This window comes from Triticum aestivum, chromosome 2A (assembly GCF_018294505.1).
Source record: "Triticum aestivum cultivar Chinese Spring chromosome 2A, IWGSC CS RefSeq v2.1, whole genome shotgun sequence".
In the NCBI taxonomy this organism is placed as follows: Eukaryota; Viridiplantae; Streptophyta; class Magnoliopsida; order Poales; family Poaceae; genus Triticum; species Triticum aestivum.
Window position 1 is genome coordinate 740,211,939 of NC_057797.1, and position 12,683 is coordinate 740,224,621.

Consider the following 12,683-nt stretch of genomic DNA (forward strand, 5'->3'; position numbering starts at 1 on the left):
AAACAAAAACCCCAGCCACAGAAATGCTGACACGTGGATGCCTATTGGTCCCGGTTGGTGCCACCAACCGGGACCAAAGGGTCTCCTGCCTGGGCTCCGCGCACAGGCCACGTGGAGGCCCATTTGTCCCGGTTCTGGATTGAACCGGGACTAAAGGGACAGGGCATTAGTACCGACCCTTTAGTCCCGGTTCAAGAACCGGGACAAAAGGCCCTTACGAACCTGGACAACAGGCCCTTTTTCTACTAGTGCATGCTCCATTTTCGTCGCACAAAAATGCTCTCATCATGCATAACCCCGATGACAAGCCAGGCAATTGTTTCATACTTTAGTAATCTCAAACTGTTTCAGCCTTCACGCAATACATGAGCATTATCCATGGACATAGCACTATGGGTGGAATAGAATATGATGATGGGGGTTATGTGGAGAAGACAAAAAAGGAGAAGGTCTCACATAAACGAGGCTAATAAATGAGCTATGGAGATGCCCATCGATTGATGTTAATGCAAGGAGTAGGGATTGCCATGCAACGGATGCACTAGAGCTATACATATATGAAAGCTCAACAAAAGAAACTAAGTGGGTGTGCATCCAACTTGCTTGCTCACGAAGACCTAGGGCACTTGAGGAGGCCCATTATTGGGATATACAAGCCAATTTCTATAATGTAAAATTCCCACTAGTATATGAAAGTGACAAAACAAGAGACTCTCTATCATGAAGATCATCGTGCTACTTTGAAGCACAAGTGTGGTAAAAGGATAGTAACATTGTCCCTTCTCTCTTTTTCTCTCATTTTTTGGGCCTATCTTTTTTATGGCCTTTCTCTCTCTCTCTTTTTTATTCCTCACTTGGGACAATGCTCTAGAAAATGATTATCATCACACTTCGATTTATTTACAAATCAATGATTACAACTCGATACTAGAACAAAGTATGACTCTATATGAATGCCTCCCGCGGTGTACCAGGATATGCAATGAACCAAGAGTGACATGTATGAAAGAATTATGAACGGTGGCTTTGCCACAAATACTATGTCAACTACATGATCATGCAAAGCAATATGACAATGATGAACGTGTCATGATAAACTGGATGGTGGAAAGTTGCATGGCAATATATCTCGGAATGGCTATGGAAATGCCATAATAGGTAGGTATGGTGGATGTTTTGAGGAAGATATAAGGAGGTTTATGTGTGAAATAGCGTATCATATCACGAGGTTTGGATGCACCCGCGAAGTTTGCACCAACTCTCAATGTGAGAAAGGGCAATGCACGGTACCGAAGAGGCTAGCAATGGTGGAAAGGTGAGAGTGCGTACAATCCATGGCCTCAACATTAGTCATAAAGAACTCACATACTTATTGCAAAAATCTACAAGTCATCAAAACCCAAGCACTACGCGCATGCTCCTAGGGGGATAGATGTGTAGGAAAAGACCATCGCTCGTCCCCGACCGCCACTCATAAGGAGGACAATCAAAGAACACCTAATGTTTCAAATTTGTTACATAACGTTTACCATACGTGCATGCTACGGGACTTGCAAACTTCAACACAAGTATTTCTCAAATTCACAACTACTCAACTAGCACAACTTTAATATCACTACCTCCATATCTCAAAACAATCATCAAGCATCAAACTTCTCTTAGCATTCAACATACTCATAAGAAAGTTTTTACTATTCTTGAATACCTAGCATATTAGGATTCTTTAAGAAAATTACCATGCTATTTAAGACTCTCAAAATAATCTAAGTGAAGCATGAGATATCAATATTTTCTATAAAAAAAATCCACCACCGTGCTCTAAAAGATATAAGTGAAGTACTAGAGCAAAAAACTATATAACTCAAAAGATATAAGTTAAGCACATAGAGTATTCTAATAATTTCCAAATCATGTGTGTCTCTCTAAAAAGGTGTGTACAGCAAGGATGATTGTGGTAAACTAAAAAGCAAAGACTCAAATCATACATGACGCTCCAAGAAAAACACATATCATGTGGTGAATAAAAATATAGCTCCAAGTAAAGTTACCGATGGAAGTAGGCGAAAGAGGGGATGCCTTCCGGGGCATCCCCAAGCTTTGGCTTTTTGGTGTCCTTAGATTATCTTGGGGGTGCCATGGGCATCCCCAAGCTTAGGAACTTGCCACTCCTTGTTCCATAATCCATCAAATCTTTCACCCAAAACTTGAAAACTTCACACCACAAAACTTAGCAGAAAATCTCGTGAGCTCCGTTAGCGAAAGAAAACAAAAGACCACTTCAAGGTACTGTAATGAACTCATTATTTATTTATATTGGTGTTAAAACTACTGTATTCCAACTTCTTTATGGTTTATAAACTCTTTTACTAGCCATAGATTCATCAAAATAAACAAACAACACATGAAAAATGGAATCTGTCAAAAACAGAACAGTCTGTAGTAATCTGTAACTAACGCAAACTTCTGGAACTCCAAAAAATCAGCCAAAATAGGAAGACCTACACAATTTATTTATTGATTAGAAGCAATTGGAATCAATATTTTATCACGTTCTGGTGATTTTTAACAATTTTTTTCGTGAACAGAAAGTTTCTTTAATTTTTTGCAAGATCAAATAACTATCATCCAAGAAGATCCTACATGTTTAACTTGGCACAAACACAAATTAAAACACAAAAACACATCTAACCAGAGGCTAGAACAAATATTTATTCCTAAACAGAAGCAAAAGGCAAAAAAAAACTAAAAATAAAATTGGGTAGCCTCCCATTAAGCGCTATCGTTTAACGCCCCTAGCTAGGCATAATAGCAAGGATAGATCTAGGTAGTGCCATAGTAATAGGATAGATCATTAAAACTCATTTCGTATTCTCTATGTTCAGCAGCAAGTTTTCTTGAGGCAAGCAAAAGTAATCAAGAGGGCTAAATTTAATGGGACAAAAGTCCCCAAGATCAATTTTAGGAGGTATAGGTTCCTCCTTCGGCCCTTCGTATTGCACAACCAATTCATCATTATAAGCATTATTTTGATAGAACTTTGTGAGCCTATATTCGAGAGAATATCCAAGCTCGTTGTTTTGAATAGCAAAATCATCATTAAGTTCAGAGATTCTATCAACTAGAATATTGCTAGGGACCTTTTTTCTAAGGTTTTCATTAAAAGCAACATAATCTAGAGATTGAAAACGCATTATTTCCTCTTGATCAAATAAGATAGTTTCTATGGGAGGACGTCCAACGTCCACCCTATAATGCGCAAAGATTTCTTTGGCCTCTCTTAAAATAAATCTGAATTCATGAGGCAAAAAGATAGTAGCAGCACGCTTAACAGAAGAATGCTCAATGTTAGAAAATTCTAGGAAAATCCTCTGTATGCAGGGATGCATGTGCATAAATTGTCTTTCAAGTTCAACTACAAGCATGGCAATAGCGTCCGCAAGTCAACTAGTTCTATGAAGAATGCAACTACCCATAGAAGGCAAAGCACCGGCACAAGTAAAGAAATCTTGAATAACTCTTTTCCAATAATATTACCACTACCAATTCGAAATCTTTTTGTATGCAAGGTAGGGGGTTCTTTAGCAGGAGCATTAGAATTTTCCATGATATTATTATTGTCCATATCGAAAATAATTTCCCCAATTTCAGAGATAACGGCAGAAAGAGCGAGGGGCAAAAATGAAAGAAGAAGGCAAACAGAAAAGAGAGAGCGAATAAAATGGCAAGGGTGAAGTGGTGGAGAGGAAAACAAGAGGCGAATGGAAAATTATGTAATGCGGGAGATAAGGGTTTGTGGTGGGTACTTGGTATGTTGACTTTTGCGTAGACCTCCCCGGCAACAGCGCCAGAAATCCTTCTTGCTACCTCTTGAGCACTGCGTTGGTTTTCCCTTGAAGTGGAAAGGGTGATGCAGCAAAGTAGCGTAAGTATTTCCCTCAGTTTTTGAGAACCAAGGTATCAATCCAGTAGGAGGCTACGCGCGAGTCCCTCGCACCTACACAAACAAATAAATCCTCGCAACCAACGCGATAAGGGGTTGTCAATCCCTACACGGTCACTTACGAGAGTGAGATCTGATAGATATGATAGGAAAATATTTTTGGTATTTTGTGATAAAGATGCAAAGTAAAGAAAGTAAAATAAAAACGGCAAAAGAAATAGCTAAGTGTTGGAAGATTAATAAGATGGAAAATAGACCCGGGGGCCATAGGTTTCACTAGTGGCTTCTCTCAAGAGCATAAGTATTTTACGGTGGGTGAACAAATTACTGTTGTGCAATTGACAGAATTGATCATAGTTATGAGAATATCTAGGTATGATCATGTATGTAGGCATCACGCCCGAGACAAGTAGACCGACTCCTACCTGCATCTACTACTATTGCTCCACACATCGACCGCTATCCAGCATGCATCTAGAGTATTAAGTTCATAAGAACAGAGTAACACTTTAAGCAAGATGACATGATGTAGAGGGATAAATTCATGCAATATGATAAAAAAACATCTTGTTATCCTCGATGGCAACAATACAATACATGCCTTGCTGCCCCGATTGTCACTAGGAAAGGACACCGCAAGATTGAACCCAAAGCTAAGCACTTCTCCCATTGCAAGAAAGATCAATCTAGTAGGCCAAACCAAACCAAACCAAACCAATCATACATAAAAGAATTCAGAAGATTCAAATATTGTTCATAGATAAACTTGATCATAATCCCACAATTCATCGGTCTCAACAAACACACCGCAAAAGAAGATTACATCAAATGGATCTCCATGAGAGAGGGGGAGAACATTGTATTTAGATCCAAAAAGAGAGAAGAAGCCATCTAGCTAATAACTATGGACCCGAAGGTCTGAGGTAAACTACTCACACTTCATCGGAGAGGCTATGGTGCTGATGTAGAAGCCCTCCGTGATGGATGCCCCCTCCGGCGGAGCTCCGGAACAGGCCTCAAGATGGGATCTCGTGGGTACAAAAGGTTGCGGTAGTGGAATTAGGTTTTTCGCTCCATATCTGATCGTTTGGGGGTACGTAGGTATATATAGGAGGAAGGAGTACGTCGGTGGAGCAACGTGGGGCCCACGAGGGTGGAGGGCGTGCCGAGGGGGGTAGGCGCGCCCCCTACCTCGTGGATTCCTGCTTGATTTCTTGACGTAGGGTCCAAGTCCTCTGGATCATGTTCGTTCCGAAAATCACGTTCCCGAAGGTTTCATTCCGTTTGGACTTTTGTTTGATATTCTTTTTCTGCGAAACTCTGAAATAGGCAAAAAAACAGCAATTCTGGGCTGGGCCCTATGACGCCCTCGATTCAATCATACACTAATCATACACGCAAATGTGTATGATCAAGATCAAGGACTCACGGGAAGATATCACAACACAACTCTAGACACAAATTAAGAAAATACAAGCTTTATATTACAAGCCAGGGCCTCGAGGGCTCGAATACATAAGCTTGAAAACACAAGAGTCGGCTGAAGCAACAATATCTGAAAACAAACATAAGTTAGACAAGTTTGCCTTAAGAAGGCTAGCAGAAAAGCATCTACGATCAAAGAGGCAAGGCCTCCTGCTTGGGAGCCTCCTAACTACTCCTGGTCGTTGTCGGTCTCCACGTAGTAGTAGTAGGGATCGACGGTGGCATCTGGCTCCTGGGCTCCGACATCTGGTTGCATCAACCGGAAAGAAGAAGAAAGGAGGAAAAGGGGGAGCAAAGAAACCGTGAGTACTCATCCAAAGTACTCGCAAGCAAGGATCTACACTACATATGCAACATTATCAAAGGAAGACTGTATATGTGGACTGGGCTGCAGAAATGCCAGAATAGAGAGTAGGCCTAGTCCTATCGAAGAATAGCATCTTCTAGAAACCACCATCTTGCAGCAACCGGAGGGAGTAGAGTAGCATAAAGTAAAGTAGTAGAAGTGTTATCAACCTCGGCCGGAGATCCTTTCTCGACTCTCTGCGAGAAAGTAATCCCAGAGCCATACTATCTAGTTATCATCACAAACCAATTCTCATCACCATCCAATTCTCATCACAAGTATCCAATTCTAGTTGTATCTATCGGGATACAACTCCAAGTGTCCGTTACGGTAGGACAGGCTATCGATAGATGTTTTCTTCCCTGCAGGGGTGCACCAACTTACCCACCACGCTCGATTAACTCCAGCCGGACACACTTTCGTGGGTCATGCCCGGCCTCGGCCAAACAATACGCCGCAACCCGACCTAGACAAAATAGAGAGGCCAGCACACCGGACTAAGCCTATGCCCCCAGGGGTCATGGGCCATCTCCTCGGGAACTCCTGCACGTTGCGTGGGCGGCCGGTGAGCAGACCTAGCTACCTCCTTCAACAAGGTAGGCGCTTACGCAGTCCAACCCGGCGCGCGCCGCTCAGTCGGTGACTTCTATTAAGCTTTGGCTGATGTATACGACGCAGAACGCCCATACTATGCCCACGTGATGGTTAGTGCTATCAGGCCAGAGGCCCCTCGGATCAAATATCCAAATCGTAGTGTATTAGGAACGCGCGGTAACAAGCAAAGACTCACGAAAGATGTGACCCCGTTGCCCCGTCTCGAGGACTTGCGGCAAGGGCTAGGAATGCCCGGCCACGACTTGTAATTATCTCACGGGCACCCTCCAGGTCAACCCGACTCCACATCACTCGCAATTAAGCCCGCGCGGGTACCCCTCAGGGTCGACCCGTCTTTCCAAGTAACAGTGGTAAAGTCCAAGTATCCGTGTGTCCAAACATCAAGGGGAAAACCCAAGGAATCACCCTGATGAATTCGACTAGATGTAATCATCAAGGTGAACGTAAGAGGAATCACCCTCGATGTTCACACTTGAGGGGTTGCACGACAGAGCCGTATCGGAAGTGGTTAAGGCGGAATCACCCTCGATGACCACGACCGAATAGCTACACTACAGGTTAACATCAGAAGTGCTAATGAGGGCTCACCCCCGGCACTCGATAGTAACCCAGTAGTGTCGAGCAACTAAGGGGAAAGTGATGTGCGGTGTCGGGGCCTGGTCTTCGATCCTGTTGATCGGGTCTTCGATGATGAAGCAGGGGCAAATAGGACAAGGTGGGGGTCACTGATGGATCACTAACCAACCTATACTAAGCAGTTTAGGATAAACAGGTAAGATACAACAACAGATACAAAAGCAGGCTATGCATCAGAATAGGAGCAAACAATAACATTAGCAAAATCTAATACAAGCATGAGAGAATGGAGTGGGCGATATCGGGATGATCAAAGGGGGGGCTTGCCTGGTTGCTCAAACAAGAAGGAGGGGGGTCGTCGGTGACGTAGTCGATCACAGCGGCATCAACAGCCGCCACGGGGTCTACCGAAGAAAAGAGGGGGAGAAACAGTAAATATAAAGCAAACGTAGCATCATAAAGCATAACATGGCAATACGCGGTGCTAGGGGGTGAACTAACGCAATACTACATGTTGCAGACTGAGGGAATAAACATCCGAGGATGAATTCTCGGCGTTAGGCGGATTCCGGAGAGAGGAAAGAGGGGAAAAGTTCCATGTTCATCATGCTAGGGGCATGTGACAGATGAACGGACCGCGTATTCGGATTCGTCGGATTTTTCTGAGTAACTTTCATATAGAAAACATTTTCATCGGAGCTACGGTTTAATTTCTATGAATTATCAAAGTTTTAGGCATTTTTTTAAAAATTTATTTAATTATTTAAATTGAACATTATCTAGAACAGTGAAAGGTGATGTCAGCATGACATCACCATGACGTCAGCAGGTCAAACCCAGCTGACCAGAGTCAAACCTGGCCTTTGGGTCCAGCGGGACCCACCTGTCATAGACTAAGGCTAACTAACAGGGTTAATTAGATTAGTTAATTGATTAGGTTCATTAAACATAATTAATTAAGTTAATTAATTAATTAATATTTTATTTAATTATTATTATTATTTTAATTCTTTTTTAAGGGGGCGTGGGGCCCCAACGTCAGTGGCACAGGCCACGGGCACTCGGCGAAATGGGCGGGCACCCGCCCGAATGGGCTCGGGCGTGCGGTCACTGGCGTGGCGCTGGTGCAGAGGTGTGGAGGCGGCCGCGGGGAGGGTGCTCGTCAGCGGGCGCGGTGGGGCGCCGGTGCGGACGCGCAGGCAAAGGCGAAGCGGGTGGAGCGCATAGGTGCGACAAGCGCGGCCGGCGGGGCACGTGCAGCGGGAGGCGCGGGGCTGGAGGGCGGAGGAGAGCGCGTAGCAGCAGTGGCGCGTAGCAGCAGTGGCGCGGTCAGGAGCGGAGTCGGGCGTGACAAGGGCGACGGGTAGCGGAGGGCGGGCGGCTCCGGCGACCAATTGATCAGCCGAGAGCGGCTACGGGGAGAGGGCGACGGCGCACGTCGAGGAGAGGCTGCCTTGGGTGCGGGCATGGCCGGAGGTGGTCTACGGCGGCGCCGGCGTCGAGGCCAGAGGCACGGCGAGCAAAGCAGGGCGCGGGGACAAGGAACGCGGCCGGCATAGGGGGCGTGTGTGTGGGCAAGGCGAAGCGCGGGCTGAGGCAGTAGGTGAGTGCGACGGGATCCGTTCGGCACGGCGTAGACAGCTGCGGGGCGCGGCACGGAGCGCGCGTGTGGCTCGGCTGGACGCGAGGCAGGGGGGCGAGAGCGAGCGCGTGAGGAAGGCCGCGGTCACATGGGACTAGCAGCGTGGGGAGCAGAGCAACGTCCATGGCGGGCTGCGAGAGCATTCGGTGGAGACAACCAGCACGGGCACGGTGATCTACGGTAAGGCGGAGGAGGGGCAGAACCTCACCAACGTTGCTGAGAAGGCCCGAGGAGGACTTGCCGGAACGAACGACGACGAGCTCGGCGTCCAGGGGAAGGAGTGGTCGAGGCGATGCTGCGGAACGTCCCGGCTCACGTGGCTTGGCAGAGGTGTCGAGGAGGTCGAGGCAGAGCCCCTGGAGCGCCTAGATGAAGAGGGCGGAGGAGAGCGCGTAGATGGCGGCAGCCATGGCGGCGGTGCGGTCGGCACTGCGGATCTGGAGACGGGGAGGCGAGCGCAGACGAGAGAGAGAGAGAGAGAGAGAGAGAGCAAGGACAAGTGGGCGAGTGGGTGAGTGGAGTAGGGGGGGTAGGAGCCCGAGGCGTCGAGGGAGTGGAGGCCTTATCCTCTCGCAGCGATGCCAGCGAGGCGATCCGGCGGGGTCTCGCCCCTATAGCGATGCGGTCGTGGGAATAGGGGAAACGACCGGGGAGGGGGAGTTGGGCTGGCTGGTCTGGCCTGGTGGGCCGCGCCCAGGGGGCAAAGGGCCCTTTTTTTATAAAATCTTTTGTTTATTTAACAGAGATAGAAAATGATTATATAGGGTAACTAAAACAGCTGAGAAAAATGTCTGACTTAGCCTATTAAATAGTTTGCATTTTTAGGTAGTGTCACAAAAAGTTTAGAGGAAAGAGGAATCCATTTGCATTTTCACAAGTAAAATAGCATTTTAAAATGCTGAAAAGGCACTGTTTTATTTGCTATAGTCCATCTTGGCTTGGAGGTGATGTTGTTTTCCTTAACAATCATTTGTTATGGTATTTTTGCTAAATGATGAACTATTTTGCAGCAACTTTTGTGCAACTCCATATTTCACTTGCAAATTGAATTTGATTTGAAAGTGGAAATTTCAAAGTATATTTGAATCAAAGGTGATCAAGCACTGTTTAGTAAAATGATTAGCTTAATCATAGAGGGTTACTATAGCATGACATGGGGGTGTTACAAATCTCCTCCACTACCAGAAATCTCGTCCCGAGATTTAAGTGGGGAAGTAAAGAGTAACTTCGGGAGAACTGACCCTTATAGGGTTAATTATCTGGTGAACAATTCAGGGAATGAGGCAGAAGTATCTCTCGACTTGAAACTTAATAAAACATCGAGAGCAAAGTATGAAGGTGCAATAGGAAGTTTCAACCGAATGGGCAAGCGATTGATACCTGAACAGAGTGTGAGAAAGGGTTCAAAGCATTGGGAATAGATCATCTCTCGGAAGGTGGCTCGTGACATGATACGAAGCCAAATGCAAGAATATTTTGGAATCAAAGATATACAGGGGAGTTAGGTTTCGACCCTATGGAACTGTGGGTTATGGGCCCACCATGTGGGTCAAAAGTAGGAAGGACGCCGACATATTGCACGGTCATGGTAGCAAAGCATGGCAGAGGATAGCCTGTCAGTTATGTTGGCAACAACGTTGGTACCAAGGGCGAGGGACGGAGAGAACTATTTTCCTGCTTGTTGAATGAGGCGGACCAATAGGCAAAGTTCTTGTCCATTGGTGATAACGAAATGTCAGCAACATTAGTAACAGGGTCTCACTGACAAGGTTGTATATCGGGGTGTTCTAAAGGCAAGGATTTATTTTTGCTTCTATCATATATATCAGAAGAAAGTTTAAACAAACCAATGGAAAGGAAAATGAAATTATCGGATTAAGCAGACCAACGGAAAGGAAAATGTGTTTCACACAAGAATTGGGAGTATATCCTTCCCAAAGAAAAGCGGGGCATGAAATACATGATAGGACATTAAGTGCAAAAGCATTTAGATAAAGGGGGGGAGCGAAGAATTAGGATATTACCCATACAACGGTGTTTGGATAATAGATCAAGAAGCATTTAGTATTTCGCTTCAAATGTTCATGTTGATATTCGGAATACCACCGTCATGCTTCGAGATAGCACTGATATGGTGTTCCAGGTAGGGGTTGGAGTAGAAGATCACAAGAAATACTCAAAGAACAATTGTAGGAATAGCAAGGAGTCCAAGGTATAACCAAGACATGATCAATCATGTGCTGGAAAGAAGACAAGGGGGTTGCCGATGATAACTTAAATCATCGAAGGTGAAGGATGGTATTTCTTAGCATGAATTCAATTGTCATCTCAACAGAAGTCAAAATGTTGATGCTGATCATGATGCATTTGTCAAGAGGCTCTATGAAGATGCCATCGAGGAGAGATGCCATCAAGCAACAAGAAGGATGAAGTGAAAGGCTATTGGAACCACGGATACGACACAAGCTCGAAATCAAGCTTGTTGTTCGAGGTGAAATGATAAGATAAAGGAGATCGACGTAAGCTTAGCTCGTCGTCGGAAGTTGCTCCGGGAAGAAGGACCAGGTAGCACAGTTAAAATTAGCTCGATAATGACATAGTCGATCAGGATAGGAATGATGTGATGGAGTATCATTCCAATGAGAATTCACAAGAGGTAGTTCAATGACACAATATCCTCGAGATAACAGGGGGCAATACTCGAGGTGTATCAAAATAGAGGTTGGACAGATGAAATGGTCTGCAGAAGACAAGTATTTTAACTTGTCCGGGAAATGGAATCGAGGAGAAAATATGGTCGGAACCACAATTGCAAAGAATCAATTTAAAGATGCAAGATGAGCTTATACCAAGGGAACATTTGATTATAAGAGAAGCTTCCATGATAAGATCTACATCGTGTCTATGGGCATGACCACAAAGTTCAAGGTCGACTCCCACTTCTTCAATGCATAACCTCTCATTTACTTCTAGCTTATGACAAAGTTGTAGTGTAGAAATTTTTATCCGGCGTAACACCAGTAGAGTATGACCCTTAGGAATTTCTGGGTTCACACAAATTAGGGAAAGCATTACTTCAACCCGTTGGGGCATCTTAGGAACATTTGCAAAAACTTTAGAGGTAATTAACTCAAGCTCGGAAGCAGAGCATGGTTGACAAAGCAGAGAATACAATTTACCAAAGGTAATATGTATCAGGGGAAGAACTCAAGGGTTTGAGAATAGGCAGGAACAATCAGATAATAATCCACCAACGGATATAGCAGACCACAAAGAATCTGATGTGAGTATCAGTACTCAATCGAAAGAAGGAAAGAGTGCAAAGGCTTTGAATTATAGAAACATCTAAATAATTCGATGCTTAAATGCAAAGAAATAATGATTTCAAAAATAGAAAATCAGAAGCAGACACTCTGATCAAAAGATAAGTAAGTTGAATAGCCTTAGGGATACAATCGACAACAATTTGATTGGTCGAGAAACAGCTCTTGGTCAAATGACGTCCAAGCCGGAAGGATGAATTCTATGATCCGATTGAGGATTGCGAGCATCCGCAACATATTGAATCAAAGGACTCAAAAGGATAGTGACAAAGGAAGCCAATAAGATTACTAGACTTATGGGATTGTCCATAATGCAAACAAGCAAGAATTTTAAGAACAACAGGCTGTTGAGGATTAGCGAAAGATCAAATAGTATTTCAAAGACTTTTGTGAAACATATAAACAACTAGGGAAAAACAAATCCTCGATATGTGTGAGGATTAATTTGTTAGTGTATTCAGGCGACAAGGAACTGCAAGGCAGTAGGCACAAAAGGCTTCTCGGAACAACGACACGTATTTCGGGGTATCTTGTAATAACAAGAGCAACTGGGGATGAAGGTATGAGCGACAAGGATATGCAGCTAGTCATAGGGGCTTATCGGTGGTAGGGAATTGCAAACGCGATGAGCACAAGTTATCGGGATAACATCGGAGAGTGTCTTCGAAATCTTTTGGTGCAGCAGGCGATCATCTGTAATAAGGGGCTCTCCGGGAGGAAGTAGTTACGAGATCCTAATGTTGGAGTTAGCAAAAT